The 16,361-nt window shown below is 48.1% G+C and overlaps 1 protein-coding gene across 5 annotated transcripts in view; it reads right to left on the bottom strand.

Annotated features, from left to right (window-relative positions):
* TP73 (tumor protein p73) overlaps nt 1-16,361 on the bottom strand; it is a 54,818-nt gene that overhangs the window by 13,205 nt on the left and 25,252 nt on the right. The window lies entirely within an intron of this gene.

The following is a 16,361-nucleotide window of genomic DNA, read 5'->3' on the forward strand; positions in this document are numbered from 1 at the left end:
GGCGAAGGGAATCGCTTTAGCAATATAGGGATTTCTTTGAAGCCATGTAACAGATCACTGCTTTGCAAAGCACCATTGCATAGGCTCAGCGCCTCATCACTGGGGAGTGACCAAAGCAATTTCCACTTGTTGCCTTAGCAGTAGCTTTTTATGCTCTAGACCCAATATTTGCTTTTCCCTGGAAGTGTTTAAACACGACCAAATTCACCTACGCTTCATAGTATCCACTTTCCAGGTAAATCAGATACAACCGACGACTTGATGCAATGCAGGTAATTGCAGGCACCACGCAGGACTTCCCATGCAGCCTGAGAGCTGTGGTGAAGCGTGGCTGCGCCGCGCCACTAGACACCCGCTGCTTTGCGACTTTGAGGAACTCTTGCTGAAAAGCGGCTCAAACCCTAGCTCATAAATCACTAAGCCCATTTGGAAAACCTTACCTGTGTCCTTTTATGACTGCTCTGTATTACACACAGTTCCTGTTTAAACTAGGGCTGTGAAGAACTAAGAGAGCTGACACCACAGGCTAAGGAAAACTGTACTTAACATTGTGTAATAGAATTACAACTAGTCATGCAAGACCTCAGAGTTTAATAATGACTAGCGAGTGTGATGCTGAATGGGGTTTGTCCTGACCACAACTGGATTCTTCACGGACGGACGCTTCCAGGCACAGCTGTCGTCATAAAGGAGACAGGCCGCGTTACCAGGTTAAGGCACGTAACGGCCCAGGACGCCAGAGCGCTGGCAGTCCCAGGTCCCTGCTTCTGCCTGGCCGCCACGGCATCTCCGCCCAGGGCCTGGCAGTGCCTCCTGGGCTGCCAGCTCTCGAGCGCTGCCACGACCTCCGCATCTGGCCCTGCCCAAATTCCCGCTCTAGAGTTGGAGGCACATTGCTCAGATCGTGGGGGGTCGAGTTTTTTCTGGGCGCCCAGCCGGTGCGCAGGCAGCCACAGAGATCTGGACGCTGGGAGGGAGCCGCCTGTCCGTCCAGCGGTCGCAGTGGTCCCAGCCCAGGGACTCAAGCTCCTGCGCGGGAAACGCCGGCGGAGCGGGAGCCGCGCTGCCGGGCGGGCGCGAAGCAGCGCACCGTGCGGCTCTGCGGGCACTTGGAGCTTGCACCTGGTGCAGTTTGCTTACAGAAAACAAATTATTACCACTGAAATGCTCCTTGTGCGGACACAACAGGATGTGTTCAGTCATGAGCAAGCAACAAATTCCTCGCAAAAGGCCCTGCCAGTCCCTTGAGTTTTTTTGCATGAGCGTGCTCCAGCATTAGAAACAGAGGTCACAGACCACATGGGCTCATAGAGGACCCATACATGCCTGTCACCGACCTGCAGGCAAGGTGACAGTGCGTGCTGAGCAATGCCTGGCGGGCGCAGTGCTGGCTGAGCACGGAAATGCCAAGAAAGGGCCCCATTTTTGAGGGCCAGGCGCTGCCCTGGCCGGGAAGGAGTTAACATCGCTTCCCTGCCCCGGGAGCAGGGTGGGGTTGCCTGAGCCCAGATGCTCTGCGTTGGGACCTGCAGAGGCTATAAAAGGAGGGTTGGGGAGCACAGGGGTTTCTTTGGTGGCAATGGGCATGTGCAAGGTCTGAGGAAGGAGTAAAGAAAAGAAGGGCTGGAGAAAGCAGCTCTCCTAAGGCAAAATGTGCTAGGGATGCTCAGGCACCCAGTGAGGCAGAGGAAATACCCTTCCCTGTGATGAAGGGAGCTGGGGTCTCTGTCCTTCCCTACGCTGAAGGGAGCCAGGTCTCTGGGTGAGAAGGGTAAGAAAGCCATAGAGAGAGGCTATAATGCAGGTTCCTTCTTGGGTCAGGTAGGTCCTGGCCGTACATACAGCCCCTACTATGCTTCTCAGCAAGTGTGCCTGCCCCCCGGGCTGGGCGAGGCGGGCTGCCGGCCAGGCAGGGGGTCCGCGTTGAGCTGCGAGGTGCCTGCTCGCTGCGCTGAGCCAGTGCCGGCTCCCGCGAAGGAGCCCTGCTAGGAGAGAAGCTGTGTGGATGCAGGGAGCAGGCAGCGAAAACACTGCAGAGCAGCACAGCTCGAGCTGCGTTCACTGTGCTTGGGTAGCAGTGCGCAGGCGGCAGGAAGGCAGCACAGGGTCCTGAATTTTGATAGCAGTCTGATCACAAAAGACTACCCTCTACAGCAAGAAGCAGTAAGGGAGAGACTGGGAATCTGTGCCTGGATGGGAAGGAGCTGCAGACCGTTTTGAAGGTAGGCAGGCGAATGGCAGTGGGGAAGGCAGAATTTGTCCGTTACTTTCTACCAGTGTGTGGCTCAGATGACGTGCGAGGATTTGTGCTTCCCTTCCACCTCACCAGTGCCATGCTGTTTTCCAACTAGCAAAGATTTTGTTTGCTCTACAAGAGCCCACCCCTGCTGCACAGAGAGAGAAGCTAGTCCCTGCGTGGCAGGGCATGTTTCTGCTCAAAGTATTTTATCTCATCCCCACAACGTACGCTTTATGCCAAAAAAATTCCACCGTGCAGCATATTTGTGAGGATGTTAAAGCTTGTCCTGAGCCATCAAAATACAGGTGTGTGAAGGCTAGTGAGGTTCATTCTGCCAATGTTGTGCTGTAAGAAATCCACTCTATTCTCCTGAGGGCTGAGGGTTTCAGTTCTCACCCAGGACTGCCCGAAGCAGGGCACCAGGGCTCTGCAGCAAGCCAAGCTGCCTGCATGCAGGACTGCTCGTAGGACACTTGATTTCTTAGGCAATTGCATTTTGGGGAGAAGGCTCATAACAGGAAACAAGGTGGCGGTGCAGCGCATTTCTAGCAATGACAGCTTTTTCCGAGGCTGGAAACCGCGAGGTCCTTGCTGCTCCTCACCAAAGTGTGCTGCTCTTCAGTGTCTAGCAATACCATGTCCTGGGGACAGGAGCTCTCAGAGATTAGTTTGCTTTCAGCTCTCAGACAGCGGTACTGGCTGGAATTACCTGAAGTTTGGGCAGAGCCCTAGGGGACTTAGCTATAGAGCAGATGCCCCCAGTGAGAGACGGGAGGGGATCACTGAGCAGAGGCTGGGCTGATGGCTCTCTTGCCCACAGGCTTGGTAGCTCTCCTCACTCTCTCAGTTCAGTTACTCATGCAGAGGCACATGTTACATGATAAAAGCATAACGGATAAACGTGTGTGATAGCGTGAGGCATTCACAGTTGCTCGCATTATACCATACAGCTGTGACGTGCCAGGGCATGACTGGTGATTTAAGCAGCGTGTTCGCAATCCCTAGACCCCCTGGAAGCACAGGCTTGAGGCACAGCAGGGATCACAGCCCTTCCCCTTCCCGATACTGATACCCTGAGCTGAATCCAGTGTGCCTGTGCATAGGACGGGTTTACGGAAGGGAACACGCAACCACAGAGGGCAGCTGCTTTGTGTGTTTCATGATCCCTCTGCCCTTTCTGTCCAAGTGGGATCCACTCCATGACCTGAGTGAGCGTTCCCCTTCCCCACCAGTTCTGGACCCAGGCAACATCATTTTCTTTGCCTTTTCTTTTGCAAACTATGCTCCACCATGCCTTGCAGGACTCGATAAGCACATATCACCATGTGAAATGCTTGAAAGGGGGGAAAGAGAAGAGGCAAACGAACTAAAAGCCATTTTCAGATGGTATTTGTAAAGAAGTTCAGAGAACATGTATAGGGGAGAGGTTAATGCTGAGGCAGACTGCACAAACTTTCATGCAACCAAGGCTGAATCCGCAAAATGTTAGTCAGCAGCAGAGATATCAGCACGGAGAGGGAAAGCCAGTGAGCTGCCTGCAAACATCCACAGGTAACTCCTGTGGACGCCAGTCTGGCATTATAAAGAACAGAAAGATGCTGCAATCATCAGAGGGTGTGATCTGTGAAACAGTGATCTGGAGCAATAAGTGAAGCTGAAATTGGCAGCAAGAATTAACCCTGAATATGAGTCACACAGATTTGCCAAAAGACATAGGATACTTAGAAACACTGCAGTTCATTGACATTCCCAGATTTTGCTCTAACACCTGATAACTCTGACTACATCTGAACGCTGTAGTCAGATCAGTTTCCTCATGTGATTTTGTATATAAACCAAGGATTACACTTAAATTCAAAATGCAGTCTCTCCCTGGAAGATGCTTAGTTCCCATCTGCCTGGGTAGAAGAGAGAAGCTCTGTTGTATTGCTTTAGTCCATGTAACCTACTGAGGCTCTGTGTGATTTGGGTCTAACGCGTTCATTTTGAGGAGAGGACACAGCAACACAAGGGTTATTTGGAGGGGGGGGTGGTTCTTCCTTGCCAGGTGTTAAAATACTGACAACTCCTGTCAAAGGATTCTTTCATGTAGACATTCCCGGGCAGTCCCCAACATGCCTGGGAAATAAAACTGCTCTGGAAGAGTAGAGGTGCATTATGGCAAGTTCTTTGGTAACAAATTCTCTCATTATACCATGTTATGACACGGATAAATCTCTGTTAAATAGCACAGCGATTGCCCTGCAGGGAGAAAGGCTGCCGCTCAACACAGGCATGCCTCCACTGATAACCTTATCATGTCTTAACAGCTCCAGGATTGCCTTCAAAGATCCTTCAACAATAACAAACTATTCTTTTAAGGAACTCTGTGCTGATAACTCTGGGCAAGAAAAGTCAGCTCTGTATCCTGTTTGCTTCTGCACACAATATACGTATGGCTCCTCTGCTGAGCACAGCAGTCCTGCAGCCTGTGCTCTGGCCACTCGCTCTGCATGCTTCCCCGCTGCACGCTCAGCCAGCGGTGGCTGCAGAGCCAAGGGCTGCATCTCACATCCAGCTTGTTCACAGCTGCAAGGGCTGTGAGCATGATATTTTCAGTATCCCAGGAAACTCTGCATCTCCATATTTTCAACCAAGAAGAGCTTTTGCCAATGGACTCTCTTCATAAAGATTAGCAAAATGCATGTTTTGTTCAGACTCCAAATAGAGGCACCTAAATGGTTATCTATATTCACTAAACCTATCACATGTATATTTGTAGGCATGTCTGAGCTATGTAATAGCTTTGATTTGCAAGTACTTTACAAGCCACAGGTGAAGTGTGCATGCCTGGCTTACAAGGAATGCAACAAAGGCACTGTGCTTCACTCAAGTTCAACACAAGACAGTTGCAAAGACAAAACCAGCACCCAGGAGTCCAAAATCCTTTTCACACAGCCTACTACAGTCACCTCATGGCTTCTTACTCTCCTTTTTGCCATGGCCACATTTGTACTGCCTACAATAAGGGCAAAACTCTGGCTGTTCTTTCATAGTCTCTCTGTTCTGCACAGTTTGGAAAAACTGACCTCTTACGATAGGCTACCTGTGGCAACTGGGTCACAGCCAAAGCTCCTGTCATTCACAGTGCTGCCAGGTGACCTTGGCTCCTAGGTACGCTACCGTGTCTAGCAGTGAGCCGAGTGGCCTGCCTGTTAGCATGGCCGCCTGCATCTCTAATGAGAGCATCACGCTGCAGCGCCGCAGATCTCATCACTATTCAGAAGGAGTTGTGATTCTTGTTGCTCTTGCACGGTTGTAAGACGCTGCTGTTCCTATTTGAGCCTCAGCTGCATATGTAGAAAACAATGGCGTCCTGCAAGCGCTTGCTGAAGAGGTATTATGGAAAAAAAAAAAAGCCTTGGCCCACTTCCAAAGGAGCTGTCCCTGGTATATGGGAAGCCAGATGTGGAAGTTATCTGTACTTTGGGATTAGTGTCTCTGTCTTAGCAGGGAACAATAGCTCAGGACATCTGAATGCATTCCCCAGCATGGACTTGTACAACAGCAGTTAAAGACTTAATCCTAAAATTTTTTTTTTCCTCATCTACACAAGAGCTTGAATATGTTCTGCCTCTGGGCACCTCCTTCCATTTTTTTTTTTTTTTTGAAAAAGCTACTAGCCTTTGAATGGCTAGTAGCTTCCTTTCCAATAACATTATTGTTAAATTTCTGTTCACAGGAGAAAGTCAGAGATTGTCTTTTATTGTATGTTTGTAGAGAGCAAGTTCACATGTTGGTGTGGCTTATGGGTGTTTGTACAGTATGAGCAGCAAATAGCAGTAATATCACTGAGTAATCTGCTTAAGCTTATGTAAACTTACAGAACGTATATTCCTATGGGCATTTTCTGTGGTCAGACAGCTTTCAGCGTCAGCATGCCCTCATTCGCTGCTGTGAAATTATAATGCCACCTGTTTTGCTGTTTCTTCTCTGCAACTGTGATCTGTCTTGTAGAGCAAGTCCAGAGCAACAGCAACAATTGCAAAAGCCAAAATATTTGAACACCAGCAGTCTTTCACTTTTCGAGTATATCAGTGTTAACCTTCATTCCTCTAGGGAACTGGGATCCCAAAGTGTCCTTAGATGGAGTTCATTTCATTTCTGCCATTGAAACGGAGCTACTCATTGGATAAGACAGAAAGCATGCTGCATCTGTACCGAACCTAACAGGACATCAACACCCCCGAGCAACAAAGCCCTGTGCTGTACTCAACTCCTGCAGAGACTCCTCGGCCCTCTGTTCCAAGGTTTACCTTAGCACCCCTATAACTATCCAGTAAAATGTTTTGCACATTACTAGGTCCAAAAGGGCTACTACCCCACAAAAAGTCACAGAGCCTAATATGGTTACATCTGTGAAAAAGCAGCAAAATTAACTAACTTTTAACATTCCCTGCTGTTCATCCTTAGCAAATGTCCAAGACCAATTCTGGTAGAGAACACTTCACTACTTAGATTTGTGGCTATTGCTCCTGTGCAGGAAGCAAGAGATGGGAGAGGTGTTTCTTCCCTAGTATGTTGAGAGCCTCACACAAAAAATAATCTAAATCTTCTGCGTGAAAAGACCTAATAGAAAAGTCCATCTCCCTCCCACTCCTCCCTGGGCAGCAGAACCGCTAGGAGGATGTGTCCCAACAGATTCTGAACTGATAAAATCTTATTTATCTTCAACTGTTGACACCGAAGCGTCTAGACTTGCCTGCTTCAAGAGGGCTGTAGCCAAGTTCTTCTATCTCTCTTGAAGGAAACGATTTGCTCAACAATTACTTTTTCCACAAATCCTCCCCCCTCCTCCCTACAAGCCTTCTCCTCCTCCTCTTTTACATTCCAGTCTCCTCATTAGTTCTACTCAAGACGTGTCCAGGACTGCAGTCAATGGATCCCAATAAAGCCACTAGCCTGGCAAGAGAGAGAGAAGAAAAGTGCTGCCTCCGGCTGCTAATTTCCTTGCACTCCCTAGCAAGCAGCTGCGGAGCTGCATCCTGGGACAGGTTTGGACAGATCACAGCAGAGAGGTGATAATAATGTGTCTGTCATCTTACTCAGACATGTAGCATCTTGCAAACCGCAAATACCGTTAACCGGCTCGGACGAATCTGTTACGACAGATCCTGGAAGACATGCCGACTACAGAGATTATTTTTTCTTTCTAATTTTTTTAATAACCTTTTTTTTAATCATTGGCCTATATAACTTCTCACTGAGCTGGAAACGCCTTCCAAAGTTACTTCGTTGCTCTTTTGCTATGAGCTGAGGTTTGGATATGTCCAGTACATCCCCCGTCCCAAACCGGTGAGCATCCACTGGCCTCTGATACACACAGGCTTGCCAGCTCAGGTGGCTAGAGCAGCAGAGAGCATCAGTGATAGCTGTAAGCGGATGCACTAATACTGACCATGTAGCCAGTGCGTCTACAGCCCCAGATGCTTTGGTGGCATTGGTAACCTCCTCTAAGGAGACAGAGCTGCAGAGCCTGTCACCCTCAGGGTCAGCAGCACCGCCGCAGCCCCAATGCGGCCCCGGACACGCTGGCCACCCCTGCGGGAGCCCTCTCCCTGATGCCCAGCTCTCTGGGCTCCCCGCTGCAAGGGGCAGACCGTGATGGCAGTGTCACCGTGAGCAGGGACTCTGAGCACCTGTTTGGGGTGACAGCCAGGACACCTTCAGCCCAACCGCTGCAGCAGGCAGAGGTGCCCAGGACACTGGGGGTTTTCTTAAGGCTCCCGGCAGAGATCCCTGCATCCTTTACAGAGCCCCTGGTCACCGCAGCCATGTGTGGCTGCAGAAGACTTCAGTCACTCAGCAGATACTCCCAGCCCTGCTGCCCATGAGAGCTGGACCACCAGGGACGTCTCAGAGCAGCCCAGGACCATGGCAGAACAGTTACAGCTCAAAAACTCTGCTTGCGCTCCAGCCTGCATTTTTCTCCCTTTACTATCATGCCATTGCCCCTAATTAAAATCCCTTAGTTCACCACAAAGGACTTCTGTCCCTTCCTCCCCTGGTGTATACATCCTTAAAATAACTGCCAACTAGAATCACAGGCTTTCTTAGTCAGTGCTAAGCCAGCACTGGTACACTTAGGGAATTTCTAATCTTTGCTGCTGAGTCTCACTCCTTCTGTATATCTGGATACTTTGGTCCCATGATGAGTCCTGCACTGGAGTTCAGTGTCATCCAAAAAAGTAAACCAAAAAATCAACAATGCAGTTCTTTCATGCTGCATGTATGTATGCTTTCATGTATATGGGGACTGAGCTGGGAAGGAAGGGAAGAAGAATGGTTTGGGAATCCAGCTTGAGAATCACTGCTCAAAAAGCAATGCAAAAACCAGAGCAAAAAGATCTGGTCTTGGCAGTGCACAATTTTCATTTTTAGCATCACTGTCACTTAAATTCTTCCAGCTCCCTGAGCAGCGAGTGGGGCCTGGTGTTCCCAGGGTGTTTCACGTGCGTGGGCACAACTGGGGGCACTGAATATATAATAACCAGACCACAGTCAAGATACTCTCTTCCTCATCTCTCCTCTAATACAAAACTGGCCCTCTGCTCTTGCTCATCACTGCTAGTTCAAGAACCATTTCCTTGGCTGTTTGGAAGATGCCTTTTTGCATCTTTGTAGCTTCCTGGGCCCCCAGAGCATTTGCCTCTCAGCTGGCCAAGTCTCATCGTCCCTCCGGGAAGTGGTACAAACTCTACAACCACTTGGCAGTGGAAGAAGGAATCATCCATGCAAACATTGAAGGGCTTGAGTCTGCACTCCTGGCTCCTAGAGAGTTTTGCTGCTAGCTCTTGTGCCAAGCTCAGAGGGGAATTTCCTTCCCTTGTTACATGCATACAATCAGAGAAAGCTCCTGGTAAAAGAGGTGACCAGACTTGCATTGCAGGACTCACTCGGGGGTAGCTGACTGCACCATGGAGGAAACACCCTGTGTTTGAATCCTTACTGCAGGACTGAGCTTAGGAGAGCAAAAAGGCTAGTTTTTCATAAAATATTGCTTTTACAGGCTCAGATCTTAGAGCTACCTGGTCTTCACAGAGGTCACCAGGCCCCTGCCAAGGTATGCTCAAGGTAGCACACCTGACCTCAAGATTTCCTCCACCCATGCCAGTCCCTGAGCTGCTCAGCTCCTGGCCTTCATTCTAGTTGCCTTTGGCTCAAAGCCAGAGAGTTGAGGAGAGATTTTTTTTTTCACAAACACATGAGCACTAGCTGTATGCAGCTGTGTGCCAAATTAGGTGCCCTTCATGCATGTGAGTGCATGGTCTCCCCTATGAAAACAGGCTCCTAAGAACGCTTTCAGATGCATTTCTCATGGTGCTGAACAGACCCTAAGTGGTTAAAAAAAAAAACAAAACCCTCTGCTTCCACCAGTGCAACAACAGGCAAGCCTGCAGCTGTTCCCCAAGGGATTTTGCTGGGGAAGTCCTCAGCCCCCCCGGCAGCCTGGCAGGACTGTGGGGAGCTCCACTGGCTCTGCTGGAACCACCAGCCAAGGTCACTTCAGGGCCAGGTCCTGGAGATACATTCCTCTCTGCAGCCTATTTATTATCTTGATTCCTCCAGCAGATCCCTCATATTCCCAGCCACTGTTTCCTCTGTGAGTTTCAGATCCAAACACTCACAAAAGAGTTGGGCAGAACAATTACCACCATTTTTCCACAGCAGCCTCATTTTGCCGAGTGCATCCTATCTCATCTCCGCAGTAGTCCCTGCAGGAGAATGTTACCTTCTTGCCGGAGAGGCAGTTGCCAGTAAGTCATTCCCTTGACCTGTGCATACCATACACGTTCAAGATAGTGGAGCTGATAGTGCAGTCATGTTGGAACATTGCACGCCAAATTCCATTGCCTTTTTTCTCAGTTTCATTGTGTCTGGAGCTCCTGGAGCCGCATCCACGCCCTGCTAAAGCTCATGAAAAGCCTCCAGTGGGCTGGCTTCAATGGGCTTTGGAGCAGGCTGATGCTGAGGTTGCTTTCCTATTTCTGGCATGCCAAAATATCCATGCTCTTCTGCCCAGCTACTCAGATAAAAACAAAGATGTTTATGGCTCAGATGCAGAATACACTGAACCTTGTGTGCCTCTTATTCATTACCAGGCCACTGGTGTTAGACATGAACATCTCTAAAATATAATGAGGTGCCAGAAGATAGTTTCAGGGAGTGTGAGGGGGTTCATTTTCTACAGATAATCCTGAAGACTTCAGTCCTCTCTACCTCAGCATACTTTAAACAGGAACTAGCAAGGGAGTACCTACCTCCTATGGCACCAATTATTTCAACCCGCCCTTTTCAGTTATTGTCAGATAAATCATTTCATTTCCCTGCTTTCCCCATGCTGACGCTCCAGCTGCAAGATGTATGGAGTAAACAGCACCAGATTCAGCCAAACCCTCCCATCACTACTACCTCCAGCTGGCCAAGTGCTGGGATGCAGATTGGTTTGCTTTGGGTAACTGCTCCATTACCATCCCTCATAGCAAGAGTATCCCACCTTGGCTTTGAACCTCTCCAGCCATGGAGACTACAGCTTTCTGTGGCAGGTTGTCCTTTCACCTAAACAGCAGGCAGAGTGCTGTAAGGGGCCTGGGCATGACCTTGCCTGTGGGCCAAGGTCAAGGGGAGTCCAGCCTGCTTGTTAAACTTGGAGGCTTATCCTATTTCTCGTTTCAGAACAAGAGCCCAGGCACAAGCAGACGTTGTAGGTGAACATGCCCTGCTCTCCCAAGCGCTCATTCTCTGAGCGGAGCAGGCGCCACTGGGGAGCTCGCCGTTCATGCCACGGGCTCTTGTGCAAGACCAGGCAATTACACCATGCTGGATCGCTCGATATCCTGGCTTCTTTTGCAGTCAGGCCACAGGAGGCCAAAGACCCTATTAACAGTTCTGCTAGCTTTGGCCACATGATAACATTTTAGAAGGGAGGGAGCACCAATCCGCATCAAATCAGACTTGAGAAAAATACTAATTATCTATCAGTTACCAGCTGGCCAGCGTGGCGAGGGGCTGCCTGCGAGAAAACAGCCGAGATCGGCTCACAACTCTAGCATGTATGGGCAGCTCCAGGGAACCGAGAATCCTGATAGTTTCCAACAAACAGGCAGGCTATAGGCATGCCCCGTCTTGCACAGCTACAGCTCCTAGTCCTCCTCCCAGCCCCATCAAAACAGCCTACCAGAGGGGGGCTTCTAAAGTACAGGGAAAAACCTTATTTTCGGTGTCTGTTCAAACTCATTGCTTTCTGCTGATAAGAAGACCATTAAAAATGAAAAAGAAGGCGGTGGCAGCCTTGAGGGCTTCATACAGAACAGACCAGCACCGATGGCGTTGGTTCAATGTTTGTTGCAATAAGCACTTTTCAAAAGCCAGGTTTAACACAGTGGTCAGAGCCCAGCCCAGGAAGTCAGGAATCCCATCGCACCCACCTGGTGCCTGGAATCGTTTCACGAGAAAGGAACCGTTTCTGGCAAATGCAAGGCCCAAATGTGTGTTTAGAATCTTCATCTCTTCTCCATTTGACTTCTTCATAAATTTAGAAATTCACCATTTTAAGGCTAGAAAGAACAAATCATGATCCTCTGGTTTGCTTTCTTACACTGCAGGCCTAAGACTCCTGCTTACTAACACCACGTTAAGCCAACAGTATCTGCTTGAAGTAGAGCTTATCTTTAGAAAGATATGTAGACTCTTCATTTAAATACTTCAGGAGTTCCACCACATTCCTTGGTAAACTGTTCCTATGGTTAATTATCTTTGCTGTTAAAAAATTTCCACCTTGTTTCTAGTCTGAATTTGCCTGGCTGCATCTTCCAAGCACTGGATCTCATTATGTCTTTTTCTATTAGATTAAAGCATTGTCTGCTATCAGAAATCATCTCCTATGCAGGTACCTGCAGACTATGATCAAGCCACTCTTACTCTTCCCTTGGAGAACTTAAATACAGTAGGTTTCTTTGGTATCTCCCTACAAGGCATGTGTTCCAAATCTTTCATCTTCTTTGGATCTCCCGCGCCAATCTTTTTTATTTTGTCAACATACTTTTTGAAGTGTGGACTCAAGAACTGCACACTCTAAGGTAGTGGTCTCAGTAATGATATAGTTGTAGGTAAACTTGCATTGTCAGCTCTCCTGTTTAGACCCTTGTTGAGCTAGTTACTCCACTGTACAGGGAGCTCATGTCCAAATGCTTCTTTGACCATGAGCCCTGGGCTCCTTCAAAGTCTCTGCTCCCAAATGTGGTACCAATATTCATGTTGTTGATGTCTCGCTGTGCACTGAGCTGTGCTGCCTGTACAGCACTCCAGTGACCTCCCCCCATACAGACCAGTGGGTAGGCTAAGTTGCCTCCAACACTATTTACCATTTTTTGTTTGACCTGCAAATTTTACCAACAGTTAATTCATAGATTTTTCAAGACTATGGGTAACGGCACTGCAAGTAGGGAGTCCAAGCGGGTCCTGTGGGACTTTCTCTTGAATATGGGATGTGATTCCCTGCTACTTTTCCTTTTCTAGCTGATCCATTCATTGGTGTAAACTGTGCTATCCTGAGTATGGATAATATTGATTCTCCTCTCTGGTGTATCCAGAGGGATTCAGTAAAAATATGAATCTATTAAGTTATACACTTTTATAATCCAAAGCTTATGACTCTAAGAACTATGTCAAATAGTTTGACAAGACTATTTCCATAAAATTATTTGGTTTGGTATTGCCTATGCATCCGACTTTTAATTCTTCATTGGCTGCATTCTGAATGATTTGTCCCAACATTGTAAGAGACCTACAGAACTTCTGGTCTGCCACAGTCTTTTCTCCTCATCATGAAGGGCTCCCCAGCGCTCTGAAATGATGCATGACAAGACCGATTCAGGGGAATTTGCGGTGAACTCTTCCAGTGTTCTTGCTGTAAATTATTTGGTGCAGTTAGCCTTGAAATATTTAAAAGCCATGAGGTTTCCTCAGCTACTGATGAAATAGGAAGTATTTTTTATTGTCGTTTCTTTCAAAATGCTGAACAGAATCGTTCCTGTGCTTTCGTGCACCTTGATTGTTAATTTAACTGTTCCTGACAAAGACTGGAGCGTTACTGAGTTTTCAGATGTCACTGTTCCTCACCCTACTGACCATAACTTTTCCTTGCCAAGTGCCTGTATTTTTTAACAGTTTTCACATTTTTATTTGTACACTTCCATACATACATTCATTATTTATATAATCATACTGCACACATAGATCATTATTTGCATATTGACTGACTGACAATAGATGACGTATGATTTTTTGCTGAATTCATTCCCTTCTTAACCAGGACAGATTTTTAAATGTAGCAGTTTTAATTTTTAATAGTGTAATATTGTTTTCTTAGGTATATAATGCAACATTAAACAACTTCTTCTTTATGTTTAACTATGTTTCTTTCAGCTTCGCTCTGGGAGGATGGCTTTTTAAGAGCATCAGATATTTATATTACTTCAACAGACTGGGCTCTGTTTTGGCTACTCTGGCTCTTTCTTGCAGTCAGATACTCATTCTTGAGTTCAGTACCTATCTGGGTAATAAAGCATTCAGATTTCAAGCTGAATGGAAGGAAGGAAGCAGCCCGGCCTTTCAGCAGAAAATAGAAAGTTCCACAGTCGTGTCGGCTGTCAATTAGGAGAAGCTGGAGTGAATCTCACTGTCAATGCAGGATGATCTTTCTTTGTGTAGATGGTAACCTCAAAGTGTCTGACAATTTACACTCGCTTCAGAGGTCCTGTGGGAGTTACTCTTTCAAATCCTACACTTTGCAGCATGCAAGACCCTGCTGATCCACTTCTGTTCTCAGCTATGCTCAACTTCAGTACTTTGATATGTGGGCCGACTAATGCTAGTACTGCGGTCAGCCTCCTTCAAGGGAATTCATAACAACCCTGGCATTTGGTTCAGAGGTCCACACATTTAATGAACTGCCCTGTCAAATATTTAAGACAGTTCAGATATTTAACTTTTCTGGTCTGAATCATTTCCCATAAGGTATCCACCCTCCAAGAGAGCATTCAGAAATGTCAGCTCCCAGCTTTGGCTGCTGGGGTGCATTCACTGCAGCTGCTTAGAGCTGCCTACAGCGGGCTGGCTGAGTCTATCTCACAGTCCAGTTGCTCCCGTGAGGTGTAGGGGCTAGGATGGCAGTGTCAGCGTGGCCCTGGCTACTGTAACGTACAAAGCAGATCTCACTGCAAAGTCTCGAGAATGAAAGCATTCCCTTCCAGATTAGCACAGCTCCAAGCAGGACACAGCAGCTTCAGGATTACAGTCAGCACGGGATGATGCTGACACACTTTGGGCTCAGTATAATTGGAGTCCTGAAAAGATCCCAGGTCCCTGGTCACTGCTCTGCCATAGCAGAAGGAGAACTGAATTACACACCTGCTTTCTCCCTCCAAATATAACCGATTCCTCCTTGTATGTGGAGCAACCCACGCTCAGGACAAGGTTTTAGACTGGAGTTAGTGCTGTACGGGTGATGTCCAGTGCAGACTGCCTGAACCTCTCCTCCCAGCAACAGCCTGTCCCAGAAACTACAGGGCATTTCCAGGCTGGGATGCAGTTACCAGCTGGACAGTGCATCCCCACAGGGGAAGGTGCCAGTGAAGGAAAGGTGCAGTCACTGGCTTGCTCACAATGTGGAACTGGCTCAGGGAGCGTCTTGCTGCTCCATCCTTTGCTGGCCTGGGGACAAGAGGCCAAAAAAGCCCGTGTCTGTTTTGATTTACTCACTGCAGCTGCAAAATTCGTCTGGGATAAGGGAAGGGTATTTCTTTACTGCTAAGTAAAGGCAAGGAAAAAGCGTATTTTTAAAGGAGTTCTCTCCTTATTTTCACCCGTATGAATAGATTTCAGGTCCACAGGGCTGTCCAAAGGCATTCTGCAGCACGCAGCCTGGCCCTGCCCCCCCAGATGTGGCTGGTAGCGTGGACTGCAGCTCCTCTCCATCACAAAGCTATCCCCCAAGCATTTCCAGCTAGCGATGGTGGCAAGTGAATATCAGACACTTCCCAGCCCTCTTCCTCCCACGTTAGGATAGCTGGAACCAGATGCACTGCATTATTGTCTCTTTTGTTTCCATTCAGATGTTTTGGGTTTTCAGAATCACCACCAATGAGCACATGGATTTTGTCCCAAGCCCCCAGTAACCACAAGTCACCTGTGAATTCATGAAACTCTGGTGACTTGACATATGGACTCTGCCCTGCTAACTCAGCCATGATGTTGGCTAGGATCTATTCAAACACCAGTTCACTGCTGGTTTGCTTGAGATATCCTTCTACTACTTCAGATAGCCAAGATGTCAGTGCAGTCATGTACTGATCAACTCTGCCTTCCTTTGCTTCAGAGACAATGACTCCTTATCCTGACTGCGCATCCAAATACTTGGCTATCTAGCTGCCAGGGATCAGCTTTAGCAGTGCTCATGGTCCCTGAATGCTGATGGCACTGCCTGAAGTGAACCAGCCTGCTGCAGGATGCCTGCTTCACCCTTTGTGCGAGCTCACCTGAGGTCGCAGAGAGGGTTTCATTACTTTGCCTGCCTGTTGGTTTTCACAGGAGAGCTCAGCTGTAGAGACAGACCAAAGAGCTAGCGAGAGCTGCTGAAGATCAGCTCTTCCTGCCATGCTCTCACCAACAAATACCAGCTGCAGAGTTTCCACTGCTACACCCAGAAGCAACTAGCAAAACAGCATCCAGACGACAGAGCGGGAGGCCGTGCCGGCGTGGGGGGGGGGGGGGAAGATTGTGCGCACATAAGCATCCAAAGATGCTTTCTGTCTACTGTGGAAAGGAATTCTTGGCAATTAAACACATCAGCTTCCAAAAATAAAAGTCATTATCACACCTTGGGCTGATATATCGCTCGTGGTCTGCGCTGCCTGTTTAGTGATAATGTCAAATCGCATCCTCAAAGGAAACCCCATTGCTCCCTCTTTGTGTCAGTTGTCTCACCTCAGCGTTTCTGCTCTGCTAACATTTCCCAGAGGAAAAAAAGCCTGTCTCAAGTGTGACCATGAAGACATCTCCCAGGTGGCAGAAACCTGAGGGG

Source organism: Struthio camelus, chromosome 21 (genome assembly GCF_040807025.1).
Source record: "Struthio camelus isolate bStrCam1 chromosome 21, bStrCam1.hap1, whole genome shotgun sequence".
Lineage (NCBI taxonomy): Eukaryota > Metazoa > Chordata > Aves > Struthioniformes > Struthionidae > Struthio > Struthio camelus.